General features: G+C 32.6%; 1 protein-coding gene across 1 annotated transcript in view; it reads left to right on the top strand.

Moving 5' to 3' along the window:
- LOC126819283 (inactive tyrosine-protein kinase transmembrane receptor ROR1) overlaps window positions 1-14649 on the top strand; it is a 247167-nt gene that overhangs the window by 169272 nt on the left and 63246 nt on the right. The window lies entirely within an intron of this gene.

Genomic DNA, 14649 nt, shown 5'->3' with positions numbered 1-14649 from the left:
GCTGTTTTCATTCATTGAAATCTATCTATCAACACCCCAGTTGAAAAATGAAAATGAAATAGATATATATATATATATACACAAATGACCTTGTTTTGTCGTATTTACTAAAATTCTTGTCCATTTATTTTAAAAATCATAAATAAAGTCTCCAATATCCCTGAATTGTTTTGTCAATTTGATCATTGTTTCATAATATTCAGCGGACATTAATCATTTTAATGCCAATCTGCCCGTTATTTTTTAATATCAGTCAGAATCTGTATCATTAATTCTCGTGTGTATTAAACTATTAATACCTTTAATATATATTTTACGTCCTTTTCTCTTTCAAGGGTATAAGTGTTGAAATCGACGCTTTGATGTCTAATGTAGCTTGAAATCTGCCAAGATTATACTAATCGAGAGATTTTTGTATGTGATTGTATTGTACTTGTATCATACTTATCATACATTTGATTCTTATTTCAACTCAGTAAATAGAATACAAATATAGAGAAGTGTTTTTTCTAACATATTTGATAACATCTTGAACCGCAGCTTGTATTATTTCAGTTACTTAGGTTATGGCCATTTCATGCTCACTCAGACATGTCATGGCCAGAAGGTTGTTTCTTTTAATCATTCCTCTCAGAACGAGGAATCAGAATAACTTAACATTTATTTCTGGCATTGATAACTGGCTATGAAAAAATTATTACCATCTCATAAATAAGCACAAAGGCAGCTTACTTCAGCTAAAATGATAAGTAATAAAGCTTGCTCTTTGATGGTCATAATTGTAACTAATTATCCATTGCTTGATTTGCTGTTTGGCGACATCAAAAACAAGGGCGAAAATGTCAGATTATTTTTGGTCTGGTGGCAGACAAATTACGAAACGGATCATATGACAATTGTTCACTTCTGCATAAAAATTATTAATTTATCTGTACTTTTTCATCTAACATGTTTTTTCGGGAGGATTTTTTAAAGTATTTTTTACAAGCAAACAAACTTTTATTGGTTTGAAATGTCACATGGTTAGAGAGTCTATCTGTATAAATTGGTTTGAAATATAGAGATAATAAGCTTATCAGTTACAATTGATTATATGATAGTTGTCTGTGAATTAGACAATAAAGACGCATCAAAAACATTGAAATCGAGCAGGTGGTTGGTCAAGGTCAAAGGTCACGGTCTAAACTTTACTTACATTACAAATGTCAACTTTAGTTACTCAATAATGATGACAGTTGAAGAACTAGAAGTAGTTAATAAGATAGTGTTATAAAACTTCATTCCAATCATTCATGAAAGCTTTCAAACTTTAGACCAACAGACTTATAGAATTTCCTCTTTCATTAATTGTCTGTCATATTATTCTGATTACATGATTACCATGACAACAGGTGGTACTAGGTGTTTAAAGAGAGTTGTCATAGAGATTAAATGTTACTCATAACAATATTTTGACGTGTCATTTATTGATTAAATATAAGAAATTGTAGATGACATTGATGTTGACATTTTCATTTAAGACCTTTATGGAAGTTTGGGTGATTTGTGTAATTGTTTTATTACAAAGAAATTTCATATCTTTAAAGGAAATTACATTTCCTTTGTAGAAATATAATTTTCATACAATTCGATAAAATGATATTGATTTGGAAACAGCTACCTTTGTGAAATTCGTCTTTTTGCACTAGGATACTATTCAGTTGATTCGACATAAAAAAACTCGACCACAGATGTATGTAAGGAGAATTTATTAACGGTGACGCCATAAAATTTCTTTCGCTCCAAGTTAAGATAGGGTTATTTTAATTGATGGCCCAAATGCAGAGTCCATTGCATTAGACTTAGGGTTTGGTGTTTAGGGTTCATCGGAATGACTCGACGGACATTCCTTGTCAGCATGGATCAAGACTAGTGGGAACCGGGCTTGAATTTATCAAGAAGAGCCAAAAATGTCCAGCATCAACATCAGAGGTTTTTTCTTCTCTCAATTGTAACATTTAGCACCTTGTGTATCAATAAAGATGTGTTAGATATATCGTAGGTATTGTATACATTAATACATACTCCTGCTTACAATTCCTCTATTATCTATATCAGTGTGTATCCAGGGACTTGCTGACATTTTCGGAAGTAATCTGATATTTGGTGGGAAAAGTTATATTTCAGTAATAAGCTAGTTATTGAGTACATGTAGAGCTTGGTTGCTGATAATCAACAGATGAGATTTGGTCAACACACAGAACAGGTTGACTTGACAGTTGGAATCAAAAACCAGAAATGAAATTCAATGATTTTTTATTACGATTTGAATGTTGAAAATTGCCTGATCTGTTTTTTATTAGCTTCTTTATCTTTTAAAGGAAATTGTTTGTTATTTTTTGGAAATATTTTTAGAATATTTTTATCCACGAGTTGATGAAAGTGATACCAAGAATCTCAAATGTCAATATATTCATTCTTTGCATATGGTAGCTTTGGCTTCTTTGATGTGATTTGGATTCAAACGGTAAACTGCTTTCACGTTTTTGCTTGAAACCTGTAAAAGTTCTCTTATTTTTTTAAATAGATTCCTATGTTTATACCTGTTGTACATATCATTAAATAAATAAATGTTTCTACATTAATAGAGGTATAAGTAAGATAAAGCAGAATATTTGTATGTAAATAAACAAATATCTCGGTAGATATAAATATGTAAATAATCTATTTAATATATATAAACAAGAAATGTATCAGTGATAAAAATGGGTGGATGATGTGAAATCCCCACTGTGTGCTAATATTGTTGCTGCCATGTCAGAATTCTCTTGATAATAGCTTTTAACAGCTACAATAAAAATATGTGAAAAAATCTCAAATGAAATTTGTATCCATGTCCTGATGATTTAAAGGTTTAATTGGGTTGTAGTGATTACAGCGTCATCCTTAGTAGATTGTTGACAAGTACAAAAAGGCCCAACCAAAAATTAAAGAGTTTGGTTAAAACATCAACGGTGATTTTCTGTTAAATTTTTGTTAGAATTCTAACAGTTTGCACATCCCAAAGGCTGACATCCTTACCTGATCTCTAGCTGTAGGATCCATTTAAAAAGTGAGAGAAATGGAGTTTAACGTTCACTCAACACAACCTAGGTCATTGTGAGACTAACATATGGTTCAATTTTATTTCAATAATTCGCTTGTGTGTAGGAGTCATTAGCTGAGGAAGGCAACCAGAGGACCCGGAGTAAACCCACGCGGTTGGACAGACAACCCTACTCTTTGTCACGTACCACCCAGAGAATTGAAACCACGCCAGTTGACTCAATGACAGACCTTATGATACAGCGCGCATGCGCTAACCATTTAGCATTTCCCCCAATTACCCTTCAAAACGACATCACTTAAGGAACTGGGATTTGAGCAAAATCTTTTTGTATGAAATTGTTTCTAGTTCTTTTCTCTTAAATGTTCAAATTTCAAATGAAGGATATACTATTATATTTTAGGTATTCTACTTATATATTTTTTGTTCTTTTACACATCCGAGCTGACATACCTAACTAAACTAGTTATATAGGTAATTTGAAGTTTTGTTGTAAGTCAGTCAGTCGGTGGTTGGTATTTAACAGTTGTGTTGTCTGTCTTATTTTACCAATTATTGATATAATAGTTGAAGCCATGTCTGTTCTGGTTCTATTACAGTCCTGTTTCTTCTCTCTTTATATTTACCTATCATACTTACATTATTTTCATCTCTTCAAATTATTGATTTTATCTAGTAATAAGTTACCTATCTGTTCAAATTATTGACTTTATCTAGTAATAAGTTATGGAACAACTTTCTAAATGAATGAATGCTCTCATAAGTCCTGTTTATTCTCATATCACATTTACCTATCAACTTGTCATATATACCTACTGGTACATTCTTCCCATCTCTTTAAATTATTGACTTTATCTAGTAATAAGTTATGGAACAACTTTCTAAATGAATGAATGCTCTCATAAGTCCTGTTTATTCTCATATCGCATTTACCTATCAACTTGTCATATATACCTACTGGTACATTCTTCCCATCTCTTTAAATTATGGACTTTATTAGATAAGTTACTTCCTGTAAATTATAGAAAAACTCTTTGAATGAATGAATGAACGAACAACTGAATGAGTGAATGAACAACTGAATGTGTGAATGAATGCTCTTCATATTATTGACTTTGTAAGATAATAAGTTACTTCCTTTAAATTATAGAAATGAATAATTGAACAACTGAATGAATGAATGAATGAACACTCTTAAAAGTATGTGTAAATGTTAGGAAATTTCAAAAATAAGACAAATTATTATGATTTAGGGGAGAACTAATATAAAATGGCAATTTGAAGGGAAAATACTGGATTTCTTTTGTACATGAAAAATGAAGCGTATGGATTTTCTTGATTGATTTTTTATTCTTAAATTGATTTTAAAACTAAGACATTTGGTAGTTGGATTTACAAGATAATATACTATGGTATTGTTGCATTCTGTTCATTAACATATTTATTCCAAAAAATATGATAATTTTTGGCATTATCCCAATTTTTAAATATATTTTTAAGTGTGTCTACGCATTATAAAGTATAAATTCATAAGGTCTGTCATTGAGTCAACTGGCATGATTTCGACCAACCTCTTCGGTTTTCTCCAGGTTCTTTGGCTTCCTCCCACTGCTAAAGTCCCAAACGCGCAACCAAATTAATGAAATAAAATTGAACCCAGTTTGTGTCAAGTGGACATTAACCCCCATTTCTCCCTCTCTTGGAATTCTGAATTTATGGCATTTAAATTGAATGACCGTTTAGTTTTTCAGACTGGCAAATATGACTGAAACAAGAGAGAGAGAAATGGAGTTTAACGTCCACTTGACACAAACTAGGTCATTTTGGGACTAACATATGCTTTAATTTTATTTCATTAATTCACTTGCCGATAGGGGTCTTTAGCAGTGGGAGGTAACTGGAGGACCCAGAGAAAACCCACGAGGTTGGACAGGCGACCCTACTCCTTGTCATGTACAACCAGAGAATCTGACTGAAACGAGCCCAGCACCTTAAAGATACATTATGAGAGATTGGATAAAGAACTGGCAGTTCTCACTGTAATAGTTAAACACTAGATAATGAAAAGGGAATTTGCTGAAAATTTCAGTCAAATTGATCCACTCTGAACTGTGAATTTTGCGATTGAATTTTGGGGCTAGCCTCGATCATCATTACTAAAGTCGGTACGATAAAATACATAGTCCGGATTATCCATTTGTTGATTTAATCATGAATGAGCATAGAGCAGCAGATCGGATCCTAATCCAGTAAATATTGCAGACTAGTGATGACATTGAGCGTTGATTTTGGTCTGGATAAGTTAATTAATGTCTAATTTATAATTTAGATAACACTTCAGTCCTAAAGAAAGACCTGCAATTGGCAGATTTAGCTCTTGCATAATGTGTGTTTAATAAATGGTCAACAGATAAATACGATGAATTGAGAAGAAAGAGGTTATCAAAAGTCAACTAGCTATATTTATAGTGTAATTCAACTCAACATCAAAGAATAATACCTGGAGCTTTTATTGGTAAATTTATGATCGTGATATAAGTTTTAAAATAAAAATTGATAAACAATATCGTGAAAAGATATGGGGGTCTCGCATTTAAAAACCTGATAAACTCTAATGGAGGTACTTTGGTATGTAATAGGTGTGAATTCATTGAATATTAGATGTAAATAGAACTACAATAGCAATTTGTTTCTGATTCAAGGTATCATTAGAAATTCTTTTAATGATGCTGAATGTCATAAAAAATAAATTAGCGCCTACTTGTGCTATGACATATAATACTTAGATAAAGACCAGATCAATACTTTATTTGTAATCTGATTTTAAGTTAAAAGATCGGTGATTTCGATACCAGATACTATAAATGTTGATTATGAATTGGAAAGATTATTAATTTGATTACAGAGTAACCATCTAACACCTGGCCTACATTGTGTTGTGTCAGATATCGTCATTTTTTTTCTACTGTTAGTTTTGCAAGGATTGCAGGCGATGTTTATCTGGGTAATCCATTTGTGTGAAGCATACATAGATATGTTCAGGGTAGAAAAGTATTCAGTGTGTACAATTGCCAAGTTTCATAAAGCCATCTGATTGTCATTTGAAGGATTTCTAATTCCTTGTAAACTGCAATGCTCCTGTAATTTGGAAAACTTAGTAAGTCTGTTAGAATGCAAATTTGAAACAAAAAACGCAAAGGATTAAGCAATTGAATGTAAAACAAGTTTTATTTTGGCTTTTTAGACTGAAAACAGTAAAGGAGAAAAACCTATATGGGTCTAACTCAGCTTTCCCGATATTTCCAGATTACAGTAGAACGTTTTGATGGCCAATTCTCTAAATTCTATATTGTTCCAAGAATTGTTCACTTTCATTCAGTATTTACAAAAATATGATGAATTTAAATTGTCCCAACAGTTGATGTTCTCTGCAGACAATATAAACAAGCCAGTCTCACCCTGTTGTATTCCGATCTGCCTATTTTTAATCCAATTGTATCCCAAGCTTGGAAATTATCTACCACTTACTTATACTTTGCTTTTGTTTATGGGGAGGTTGGATGGCAGAATGGTTAGCACGCGCTCGCTGTATCATACGGTCTGTCATTGAGTCGACTGGCGTGGTTTCGATTCCCTGGTTGTACGTGAGAAGGAGTAGGGTTGCCTGTCCAACCTCGTGCGTTTTCTCCGGGTCCTCCGGTTTCCTCCAACTGCTAAAGACCCCTATGCGCAAGCGAATTATTGAAATAAAATTGAACCATATGTTAGTCCCGAAATGACTAAGGTTGTGTTGAGTGGGCGTTAATCCCCATCTCTCTCTCTCTCTCTCTCTCTCTCTCTCTCTCTCTCTCTTTTGTTTATGTAATTAAATGTTAAATAATTAATTGAAGTATGTTTTAACATGGATAAATCCAATGAAAAAAAAATTAAATATTTTCCCAAAAAATGGATCCGTAGCTTTAATAGTGTAGAAATTAACCAAATTTTCTACCGTTATTGTTGATATTAAAGCCTTGGAATATTTTTGCTACTAAATCTCTTTTCCTGAATAAAATTTTTTCCCAATTTGTATACTGGGTACATGTGTGTATGTCTATATTTTTTGCTACTAAATATCTTTTCCTGAATAAAACTTTTTCTCAATTTGTATACCGGGTACATGTGTGTATGTCTATATGGTTTTGTAAAAGTAGATGGTGTAGTCGAGTGGATTATTTATATATTACCTACCAATAAAAACAAATAAAACCTATCAGAGATATTGTTGTAAATAACTAGCCATATCGCTAGACTTGCTGTAAAAATAAATAAAATGATGGTAGTATGTAAGATTTAGAAGGGGTTGTGTACATGAGACTGTGGTCAGATGGAAGTCTATATATCAAGGCGGGTGTGTGTGTATATCAAGGTGTTTAGCTTATATGATTATAAATAATTTATAAGTCAGTGTATATATATGAGCGGTGATAGAGATATTGTTTGACAGTTTATGAAATATGAATGTCCGAGCGGGAAGATTTAGTATTGTTGATATGATCTATAGTAGCTTAATAGTAATAGTAAACTGTCACCCATTAAACAGGATATGCCTGCTTTTTCTGAAACATCCGATACCACTTCCCAGTTATTGAAAGAGATATTTGACAGCCTGTGAAATATGAATTTTCGAGCGAAGATTTAATATTATTTAGATGATCTATAGTAGCCTAATAGTACTAGTAAACTGTCACCCGTTAAACAAGCTATGCCTGCTTTCTTTGGAACATCTGATACCACTTCCCAGTTATTAAAAGAGATATTATTTAACGGCCTGTGAAAAATGAATGTTCAAGAGAAAAATTTAATATTATTTGATCTTTCGTAGCCTAATAGTAATGTGACGTTCATGAATCCACAAACAGAATATGCCTGCTCTTGCTTAATCACCTGATAGAGTTTTAACGTCCACTCGACACAAACTAGGTCATTTTGGGACTAACATATGGTTCAATTTTATTTCAATAATTCACTTGCGAGTAGCAGTCGGAGGAAACCAATGGGCCCAGAGAAAACCCAAGAGGTTGGACAGGTGACAGTACTACTTGTCACGTACAACCAGGGAATCGAAACCACTTCAGTTGACTCAATGACAGACCTTAAGATACAATGTTAAACTATCCGGCCACCCAACCCCCCCTAGCACCTGATACCACCTCTCATTAATTGGCAAATACGTAAAAGAACCCTTGGCAGTTGGAATTCGAGATCTTAAAAATTTCATCATTTAATTGAAATGTGAATCGAAAATAGACTATTCATTAATGTGTCATTTTCTGTATACATTTCAATATACACATAGAAAATGATATTTATCAGAATTTTAATAGACATCTAAAAAATAACACTGGTTATAATACTAATGATTAATTTTAATACTTTTTCAAGGACTGCCCCGGGCATTGCAAGTTCTGGCTACGTCACTGTAGATTTGACTATTCTTGAGGTGCTGCTTTCAATTTGTTACTTTCTGGTTTCTAAAAGTACAATATTTATGATTTATATACATTTGTCCTTGATTTCCGTTAAAAACACCATATTTTTAACGGAGACGGGATGTATACCTGGAATAAGGATGTATATATTAATGGGAAGGTGATGACAACTTGGTACCACCTGTACCATTCATCACACCAACTGTCAGTCGGTACCATGGCATGAGTACCATGCTGCAGGTACCGTGCTGCGGCATGGCAGTCTCTAGACATGTATTGTTCTGTTTAAGCTAGAGATAAACATGTCAAAGTTCATGAACTGTGGAATATGTTGCAAATTGTATATTTCACAGGATATGAAAAGATGAATGGTTTGTTCAAAGTCTCAATTTGAACAGATAAATTGATAATTGTGTCAATTTCGTGATAGATATATATATCAACATAAATATTTATTTTGATTAAATTCTGATAAATACATGCATCAGTAATTTTGTTGATAAGCTCCAAAAGCTCTCACAAATGGAGCAATGACACTTAACAACGGTAAAGAATAAACAAAATTTAACTTGTATCAGAAATTTCAGTTTAAAACCTTAAAAAGACAGAGCTATGGCATCTTAAAATAATAATAAAAAAACTATACATACACAATTTACAAAATTTAGTTCAAAACCTTCAGAATTAAAAAAAAAAGAAAGACCAAGGTTCAAATTTCTAAACAGTATGAAATGAAAAGAAGAAAAAAATTAAAACTTTACAAAGGTTTCATGATCGATCACTTGTTAACCTGTGGATGCCATAGAACACCCTGGAATTATGCTTCCAGCCTTTTTTTTTCCCTCAAAGACGAATTCGAAATAATACACATTCTAATATGATGGTTGATTTAATTTAGTTACAAGGTGAACATCAGAAAAATATCATTGAAACATCTCAAGCATTTGAAAGCTCATTCAATGTAAAGATATGTCAGGGAAAAAAACCTCTGTGCCTGTTTGTCATGTCGAGAATCAGAGAATTTAGAAGCAACTGTATAGACTGTCAAATTTGTTTTACTCAATCCACAAGTTTTAGTTTAGATATCAACATTTGAAAAAAGGTGAACTTGTGTTTTGAATTACGTCTTTATATTCTCCAGGTCAACCATCTTCGTCACAACTAAATTTTTTTAAAAGGGGGGTAAAACCATGCATGAGTTGTATTTACTCAGAATACAAATTAATTGAAGTGTAATTTCACGTAAAAATAAAACTACTTTAGCTCACGATTTACTTAATCTTTCACACATTATGTTTGAAATTAACAACTGTGACAACATGAAAGCTCTAAGTAAATTTATAAACACATTTACATTTGGGAAGTCATTCTAGCGTTAAAGCTCACATGTGTGAATTCAGAAGTCTGTACAATTGTTTAAATATATATATTAAATATTACAATATCGGACTCCATGCGGCATTTATCCTTTGAACAGCAGGGTCGTAAAAACGGGAAAAGATTTTTTTTTGTTATTTTAAGGTGGTTTTTATCATAAAATGTGGTAAAAAAGTGTGTGTCAGGCCACACATGTTACTTATAAGTCCTCTTAATCGAGATTCAAGATCCATTTGGGAGAATTTTGTTTACAATTTATTTGATAGTTGGGATATTTTTGTTTAGAAGATGTAATAAAAATTTTGTTTCTAGGGCAACGACAAGAAATTCTGGTTTAAAAATCACCATAAGTTACAAGATATTTTTTTTTTTTTTCTGTCCCAAATATTTGCCATGAGAAGGGTGACAGATACACTCAGATGGCATTTCACCATTATTTAAATGGTTTAATTTTCCGGTTTGTTGAGTTTTTACTACATGTTTAACTGTAACCAGACACTGCAGTGGTTTCTACAATGCTTGGCCTACTATTGCCAGAAGTTGCATTGTCGATTCCCTTATTTCCTAAGCCTAGCACACACAGGCAATGTTTTATCGCATGTTGAAGAACACAGCAATTGGTAGACAACCAGCAATGCTGTCAAAATCATGGAGACGTTTTCGCATACAAACAATTTGCAGGCAGCGATTCAGGGATTACAGTCATGTATCCACGTTTCCACTGACTGTGTGCCACGATTTTGTAAGATCACATAATATTTTTGCTTGAACAGAATGTTAACACATCACTGGTTATAAAATTCAATATCCATTGCTGTTGCAAGGATATGCACATGGGACAAATATTTCTAGCAACTTGCCTAAGAAAATCGCCTTTAGGATACCATGACCATGTATGTAAATTAAGTCCATGCAATAAGTTTACGGCTATAATGTACTCCTGATCTCCAAAACAAAAAAAAGAACTGATCAATATATTAATCTGAAACTGACATATGCAAGAAAAAAGAAACTAAAGAAATGTTAATGATATTGGAGAAATACAAACTCTATGTTAAAAATGTGTTAACGTGGTCATTGATCTTTCTTAGATGCTTTAAAAATGTATGCTGGGGTCCTTAGTAAAAACTTGTAGTGCAAGTTACAAAGTCTCTAGTTTCTTAAAGATATATTAAAAAATGACGAAAAAATGTGTGATGTTTTGTGGAAGAAATATGTTCCCTATATCTCTTAATGTGTGTGTGAAATAGCTTTATTTAAGGTCTGTTTCCACCAAGGTGATATCTCTTAATGAAATGGATGCTTGTAAAGATATGTTTCTTAAAGATATATAAAGATGATAAAAAATGTGGCAATACTATATACCGGAAAACAACTGGAAAACAACCGGAAAACTACCGGAAAACACGATGTTATACTGAATACCGAAAAATGCCGGAAAACCACTAAATACCGGAAAACACACTAAATACTGGAAAACACCCTAAATAGGTAATAAAGCTCCTGGTCCTCTGTTTGCGGAGAGTTAGGGTTATTGTTAGGGCTAGGGTTAGGTTTGTCAGGTGTTTTCTAGAGGACCAAGCACCGAGTTACCTATTTAGGATGTTTTCCGGTATTTAGTGTGTTTTCTGGTATTTATTTTTTTTCCGGTGTTTTCCGGTATTCAGTATAACATGGTGTTTTCCGGTAGTATAGCCCCCAAAAATGTGTGATGTTTTTTGGGAAGAAATTTGTTCCCTAAATCTCTTAATGTGTGTGTGAAATAGCTTTATTTAACGTCTGTTTCCACCAACGTGATATCTCTTAATGAAATGGATGCTTGTAATATCAATCAAATTATTTCATCACAGATATAAGTTACACCCCTAAATTAATGATGATTGACAGGAAATGAACCATACAAGGATATTAAGGTCCTATTATTTGTAAAAAGGGATTAGTAGATTTAATGTTTCAAGGTAATTACCCAATTTTCCACCTGGACAACTGTATACAGATACAGTTTACAAGATAAAGGTAATACTAGGGATTAACTATATTAATGTGTTGACTTGTTTCACTCCACCCTCAATAAAATCTTAATCAGCCGGAAAATTCACAACTTGATATGAGCGTTAAATGACTGACATGGTTTCTTGAAAGAAATCTAAAAGCGTGAATAATCACAAGCATATATTTTACTAATCCATTTTTCTCCTGGCTTAGAATCTTTGTTGCTGTATAAAAAGATATGTATTTCGTATAAAGAGTTTACAAATAATGTCAATTTTAAATGGAACAGATTTGCATGAAATGAAAAAAAATTTCTTGGTCATGCCTGACTAAAGTTTGAGCTGTTGTGAGCAGTTTTTGAAATAGAGTTTATATTTGAAGGTTTAACAAATACTAGTGCAGTATGGAATTATGTAAGCGTAGTGAATCATGGTTATTTCAGTACTTTGATGTTTGACAATAACGGAAATAGACGGGTCTTGTTTTTTTTAACGTGTTATCTATACTGATAAATTGTGCCGCAACCAGATTATGTGATATTATTTGTGTTGGGATTGAATTAACTAATTGCTGCTACCTGCTCATATAGTTTTGATAATATGGTTAAGTTTTGCGATGTGCATGCACAGGATTGCATAAATACACACACATGCTGACGATTAGAGTTTAGTTTACACGTTATCATAACAAGGGACAACAATTGTGGTTTAAAACGTGATTCTAACAGCATTAGCACAATTTGAGAGCATTGAAGACTGAATTCAATAATGAGATAATAGCCCTCCCAGTCTGTTAGTTTACATTTACCCCAAGTGGTCTAAAGCCTGGGGCAACATTCAGGAAACCATTCACCACTGTCGGCTCCACATGGCCCACTCATTTATTGAACTGGCGATTAACAAAAATACTCTGGTCATTCTAGCTTTAATATATCTAGCCTGTTTTTACGATCCACTGTTATAATCGGTGAGAAAAGTAGTCCTGCTTTCGGGGAATTGTAAAAATGTGGTGTTTATTGCTGTGAAAATAAATCTCCTGACTTAAATATGCGTATCATAATTTTCATCTATTTTGTTTACCGAAGTTGTCTCTCTCTCTATTTCTTGTTCTGTCAAGAGACGAGATTTATGCTTTTGTTGTATGCTCTTGTTTAATGTCTCTGTGTATATTCTAAATACTCTGTGGCTTGTTAATAGTCTATTAACAGATCTAATCAAATAGTTGCCTAAATTAGGTCCTACTTGACCCTTAATCTTATGTAACATTTTCCACCAAATTAGTCCTCGCATCCCTAAGTGCTGTAAACACTTCAAAATTTCAAGACTGCACTCGGCATTGAGATGCAGTTATAATTCATCTTCATTTTAATAGGATTTTAATATGACGAACAGACTTTTTTTAAGAGCGGATTTTGGTTTTGCGTAATTCAGTTTAATTAACCCGTATAATTGGATAATGAAATTTTACGTGGTAAAAAATAGAAGCGGAAATATCTGAAGACAAACGTCTGCTTGTGTCTCAACAAGATGTCATTGGTTTGATGAATGTATTTGACATCGGTTTAATTTTGTTTATCATGTAGATGTTTATGTTTGCATGAAGTTAAATGAAAACGTATGCAATACTCAGTAAACTTGAAATTCTTGTCTTTTTTTTAAAGAAATTCTGAAATGTCAGCTGAAGTTAAGAATGAAATTAATATTCGTTAGAATCAAGTCTTTTAATGGAATAATTTATTCATTTGAACTTACATTAAAATAAAAATCTTTATCTAGAAGTATAAAAAACATGAAGTGCTAAAGTATGGGCCATGTGGAAATCCTTGATAAGGAAAAGCAGAGGGTTTTTAAATCCTCTGTTGGGGATCGACTATATTGGTCCAATGAGAATGGGGCTTGTTGTGCATTGAAAACTTCATATCTAGAATGATAAACTTGACTAGGCTGAACATCAAATTATGTAAATTGATTTTTTTTTAAAAATAAAGACAGTTCTTGAAATGTTTTACTTTTGACGAGTGGGGTTAATTGAGAATACAAACGTATTTTGTGTGCCAGATGGTTTAAAAATATGAAAAAAAACTAATAAAGATGTTGGACCAATGAATGATATGCACCAATTTTAGCAGATATTACCATAGAGACTGATAAAAGATAATTAGATTCATGTTCACCATGGGGATTACCACCTAATTTATTGTGTAGAAATATAATAACTAAATACCCAATTTACACAGTCAGTAAAAATAATAAAACTTGGACTCAAAATTTCAACAACATGTAATAGATAATTTATTGTGTAGAAATAGAACTAAAAACCGAATTTACACAGTCAATAAAAATAATAAAACTTGGACTCAAAATTTCAAATATCTACTAACAAAGCAGAGAGAGAGAGAGAGAGAGAGAGACAGAGAAATGTGGTTTAACGTCCACTCGACACAAACTTGGTCATTTCAGGACTAACATATGGTTTTTAATTTTATTTCAATAATTGCATTGGGCGTAGGGCTCTTTAGCAGTGGGATGAAACTGGAGGACCCAGAGAAAACCCACGAGATTGGACAGGCGACCCTACTCCTTTGAAATATTTCCAAACAAAGCAACATGTAATAGATAAAGTATGTTTAATGAAGTGCCTACTGTTTATAAAATAAACTATAAAAGTGATAGTGTTAAGATATGTGGAAGGATATTTATAGTACAAGTGACAGTTATGGTGATG

The sequence above is a fragment of the Patella vulgata genome, chromosome 4, assembly GCF_932274485.2.
Source record: "Patella vulgata chromosome 4, xgPatVulg1.2, whole genome shotgun sequence".
Lineage (NCBI taxonomy): Eukaryota > Metazoa > Mollusca > Gastropoda > Patellidae > Patella > Patella vulgata.
Note: the sequence above shows the minus strand (reverse complement) of the source record. Positions and strands in the feature narration are given on the sequence as shown.